Source organism: Alnus glutinosa, chromosome 3, assembly GCF_958979055.1.
Source record: "Alnus glutinosa chromosome 3, dhAlnGlut1.1, whole genome shotgun sequence".
Taxonomy (NCBI): domain Eukaryota; kingdom Viridiplantae; phylum Streptophyta; class Magnoliopsida; order Fagales; family Betulaceae; genus Alnus; species Alnus glutinosa.
In genome coordinates this window covers 15427278-15432924 of record NC_084888.1, presented here as the reverse complement: position 1 = coordinate 15432924, position 5647 = coordinate 15427278, and the positions used below count along the sequence as shown (strand labels likewise).

At 36.6% G+C, this 5647-nt stretch overlaps 1 long non-coding RNA gene across 1 annotated transcript; it reads left to right on the top strand.

Moving 5' to 3' along the window:
• The first annotated feature begins 368 nt into the window (after positions 1-368).
• On the top strand, positions 369-4247 carry LOC133864691 (uncharacterized). The gene is made up of 2 exons (XR_009899553.1): positions 369-835; positions 3977-4247. It is a non-coding gene; the product is annotated as an uncharacterized LOC133864691 (long non-coding RNA).
• The last annotated feature ends 1400 nt before the right edge of the window (positions 4248-5647 follow it).

Genomic DNA, 5647 nt, shown 5'->3' with positions numbered 1-5647 from the left:
TTACTTGCTCCAGAATCAAGGTACCAAACCTCATCTATTGGATTTGAATCATCATGAGTGTGAAGACCAAGATAAAATAATAGGAATATAATTATAGTAATTATAGTAGGTCTCAATTGAGTAAATAATTAATCACATTAACCAATGTGTTGATAAAATTAAATGTGGGGTTAGATATTAAATGTTAAATGATAGGATTAATAGATTTGGGGGTCTTAATATAATTAATAATAGTTGGGGGTTTAAAGGATAAGGAAATCTCCCCCACCCCCTCACATCTCGCCACGTGTCCCTTACTTATCTTATTCTTTCTTGTCTTTTTTCTCTTTTCTTTCTTCTCTTCCTCACCCGCACAACCCCTGTTGCACGCCCAGCTCATGTTCTTCTTCCCCCTGTCTTCCTTCTTCTTCATTTCTTCTTCTTTGTTCTTCTGCTTGAACGACCCACAGTGAGAGAATGAGGGAGAGATCGTGGGATTGAGAGAGAGTGGAGAGACAGAGAGATGAGACCGAGAGAGAGATGCCGTGAGGAAGACCTGACCTCCGTGAGGTCCGGTTTTTCGGCCAACCATGGTGAGTCGCAAGGGACGTCGGCGGAGCTGGAGGACGGGATTTCCGGCGTGGCAGAGTGATTTCCGGCGGAACCCAGACCCAATTTCTGGCAAACCCATGCGTTGAAACCCATCTAACCCGTGAGACCCGAGAACCCGTTGAACCCGATCCTCCATGATCGGCGGCCGGGGCTGAAATCCGGCTGTCCCTTTAGCAGTTTCCGGCGACTTTTCCGGCGGAAACAGTGGCGTTTTTTTGGTGGACTCGCTATGAAAATCATTGGGGTAATTTCTTGTAAATCCATTTGATTATTTTGAGTAATGATTTATGTTTGATAAGTTGGGTATTTTATGGATTCACTGTTGTTGGCTATAAATGGACCGATTTATAATTTGGTTCGGTTTCTTGTTTTGGCCGATTCAGTGATGTGTGTGGTGTTCACTGTGTGCAGTGTTTGGACTTGTTGTCTACTGTTGTGATTGTATACTGATTTGGGGTTTTAGTTTGAGATGGAAAACCTAGGGTTTTATTGTGATTTTGGAGAGGATGGTTGAATATATGTATGTGGATTTATGGAGTATTGGTTGTGTTAATGGATGGTTTTGATGGTAGTTTAGAGGGGTGTTTTGTTTGGTGAAATCCAAATCTGATTTTGGGTTGATGATTTAGATGAAGGAGTTCTTGATGTTAATAATTTAAAGATTGTGTTAAATGAGGATGAAAGTTTGTTTAGGTGTTATATGGAGATTAATTTTTAAGAGACTTTGTTGAGGATTATCGAATGAGTATCCTTGGAGTTGGTTTTATGGATTTGATGGGTGAGTTCTTAGTTTTGATTTGTATTATTTTTATGGGTTTTGATAGGAATCGGTTGATTAAGTTTAGGTCTTGGTGGTTATTTGTTAGAGAATGAGTTTAATACTTATGGTAGCTTATGTTAGTTAAAGTCTTGACTTGGGTAATTGTTGACATTGATGTTTAATGGTTGAATTTATTTAGATTGGTTAAGTTGGTTGTTAAAGAAGAGTTGAAGTTTTAATGTTGAAGTTAGTGTATATAGGTCTTTGTTATAGGACTAACTATGGATAGAAGTTAAAATTGGATTACATGATTTTGGTAAGGCCGAATGAGATGAGGGCTAAAATCAAATACATAGATTCACATAAATTGCAATAAGGGTTATTAAGATAACATGTTAAATAAGATTGGGCTATATAGTTTAAGTACTCAAGTATTTATGTAATGAAAGAATAAGAGTTTCATAGATAACTAGTAATTAGCAAGGATTAAGTGTTAAGTGTAATGCTTAGATGAGAATGCTTTAAAGTGGTAAATTATCCAAATAGCCTTAAGACAACAAATATAAAATAGTGACATTATAGAAATACATGAATAGGCTCCAAAGTCTAGTGGTAATATAATTAGGTGATTAATGTAATTACCTATGCAATATAAAATACCTAAGTGCGTTATGAGGTTATGCTTAGCTTGATAAACATTATATATATATATATATATATATATATATGGACCGAATGCACTTAGCTTAAATGGATAAACAAACCATAAGCTAATGTCTAATAATGATAGTAAGGTAACTTGGTATCCAATTTACTTATCTATGTACACTAAGTAATTTAGTGTATTAATGGACTAGGTTTAAGTATTGTATATGTATATGTATATGTATATGTACATATATACATATGCATGCATACATGTTAAATACATATTGTTAACTTAGTAAATAAGCAACAAACCATTAATGGATTCACAATGGTAATGTGATGTAATAATAATATGTAGGCAAATAAAATAGTAAATACATCTCCTAATTAATAAGCAAGATATAATAAGAACCTATAACCAATGATTAGCCTAATAATAGTTTAGGATATCTAGCTAGCTTTAGAAGCGAGTGATGTGACGTGTGAGCACGCGGGTAGTTTATGTGTCATAGGATTTAGGTTTAATAGCATAGTCTAATGCTACCAATGTTTGTAGGATCGTGTTATAATTGGAGACTTCAATGGGTTCTCCAATGTAGAGTTCGAGTAATTGGAATCCAGTGGAAGTTCGAGTCAGGAGTTTAATGCAGCCAAGGTGGGTATTCCACTCACTGAGAAAATATATATTTTTATATGTATTGGATTGATAAAAATATATATATTGTTTATGAATCCGAACCAACCATATGATGAAATGTATGTTTTGAGATGATTTGATTAGTTTCGATTATGTTCAAATATTATCAATGATGTTTAAGAATTGATGCATGAGTGAAAGGTGTTAATTGATTTAAAGTATTTGAGTATGTTTTGCGGTTGAGATTTAAATTATGCAAATTGTTTGAGAACATGTCATGTTGAAACTGTTCAGTTTTTTTGAAGAGAATATGTTTTGAATGATTTCAAAGTGTTGGATAAAATGTTGGATTTGTTTAGTGTTAAGAGGACGTGATTTAACAACTGCATGATTTGAGCATGATACAGTAGTGAAAATATATACTTGTCAAGCACGGAACATTGAGCATGTAGTATAGAGCATACATCAACAGTAGTACAGCAGTAAAGGAACAGGATACATAGTAAAACAGCAGTTATCAGCATCGTGGGGGACCGAAGCCCCAGTAGACCCAGTCATGCATATCATGTATAGCATTGTTTAATGAGTGATGTTTTTATGTTATGAGTAGATTTTACTAGACGTGTTGGTATGCATAAGTGTCTTAAATGAAAAGCGCTTATGTATATTTCAATCGGATAGTCATGTGTTAAGGTCATACATTGAACTTGAAAGTACATGGATACATGATTGCCCGAGTGCGAGTAATGGCATGTCTATGAGTAGAAAGGTTGACTGTTCTTGTTCTTCAGGAAAGATGTGTTAGCATGATTGAGTTTAGCTCTAGTGCTCTCATGATCTACTGACGTTCAAGGCACGAAGCTGAAATACGATTAGAGATGGTGTTGCGAGTGTTTTGTTGACGGATGTTGTCCTAGTACGGAAGAGTAAGATGCCATGTTCTTTGCTTAAGACCTATGTGTATACGTGATATCTGTGATGGAGTGATCGTGTGCACATATGTCCAAGCGACCGGTGAAAAGTATTATTATAGATGGGTCTATATGTAAAAACTTCCAAGGAGGGATGTCTGGAACTTTTACATGTTTTCACAGCTATATAGTATGTTTTAAATGATTTCTGAATAGTCGGTGTTTGCTGCATTAGCTGTTGGTAATTTATGGCTAATATAGTGCTCGCACGACTAAAAATAAATAGAGGTTGGTTCTTTGTGAAAACTTAGTTAGTCTTATACCACTGAGGTCTTAGTATGAGGTATACTAAGGCGGTGAACTCATTATTTCACCTATGCGGACGTGGATACCACCACAACCGTGTAAATGATATTTCTTTGGCTGCAGGTACTTCGGTATAGTCGATGGGTCGGTAGAAGTGTGCTTGGGATATTATGACTGAAGCTCACCGCGACGGTTGTAATTGTCGGACCACGGGTTGTCCACTGTTTTATAGGTTTGGTATAGCTTGTGACGTTTGTGTCACATATTCTTTGTAAAGCTATAGTAGTTTTGTAAATAATGTGTTAATAAGACTCATACAGATAGACGTTAAATGGCTCTTTGTGGTAATTAATTTGTAATAGATGTATAAGTTGTAATTTCCGCTATTCAGATTTATGTTTTCCGTTGCATAGATAGATGTATGTTATACTCTGATTATCAGGTACATGTTATGGGGCATGTGCCATGTGTTGGCTGAGCGACACGTAGTCGTGCCACTGCGATGACTCGTTTTATGTTTGTATAAAAAAAAAAAAAAAAAAAGGGGTCGTCACAATGAGCGAGAAGTAAAATAGAATCACTACAAACCTCATTTGTTGCTTTTGCAACATTGGCTTGTTCATCATCTTTTTGCCAAGAATTCGAGGCATAGTGTCCAAACTTCTTGCAGTTGTAGCATTGGATATTCTTTGAGTTTCCATGTCCATATGTGGATCTTCCTCTTCCTCAGTAGCCTCCTCGTCCCCGACCTCTAAAGCTTTGAGTTTCCTGCTGACTTTGACGTGGTTGTTGAGAAATACCACGCCCCCGGCCTCTACCACGACCACGGTTGGAGTTGAATTTGCCTTAATCATTTAGAGTCATTTTTTACTCTAGTGTTTGTTCTAATACACTAGAAGTAACATTCTTCTGCATTCTTTGCTCATGTACTTGTAATGAACCCAACAACTCCTCAATCATAAGATTATCCAAGTCCTTAGACTCTTCGATAGCTACAACTACATGCTCAAATTTAGAGGAAAGGGATCGAAGTACCTTTTCGATGACTCGGATGTCATCGACCTACTCATTGTTTCTTTTCAAACCATTCACGATTACTAACAATCGTGAAAAATAATCGGACACCGATTCTCCATCCTTCATGTGAAGAGCCTCGAACTCGCCTCGTAATGTTTGGAGATGGACCCGTCTCACACGTTCATCTCCTTTGAAGATGGAAGCTAGAATCTCCCATGCTTGTTTACTTGTCATTGCTTCAGCAACTTTCTCAAAGGTAGGCTCGTCCAACCCTTGACAGAGTAGAAACAAAGCCTTTTTATCCTTCTTCCTCTGCTCCTTAAGAGCCTTCTTCTCATCAGCTGTGTATTCAGCTTCTTCCTCCTTGGTGGGTTCTGTAAATCCGTCAGTTATGACTTCCCACAAATCTTGAAACCCAAACAAGGCTCTCATTTGGATCGACCACGACCCATAGTTATCTTTTGATAATCTAGGGATTTGTTGTTGGACCACGTTGGAACCCATTTCTAGAATGGACGAAAAATGAGAATTTAATTGCGGGATGAACAAGGCTCTGATACCAATTTGAAAGACAAACTAGTTACCTTTTTATCTCTCTTTCACTCTCTCTTACTTTTATTACTAAAAAATATATGACTTGGAGAAGAGTAGAGAAAATAGAGAAGAGTAGAGGAATTCTTCTTTTCTATTCTCATATTTCAAAACACCTTACAAAGCCCATATATATAGGCATACAAAACACAAACGACCAAAGCTTTTTTTACCTCTTCATTATTA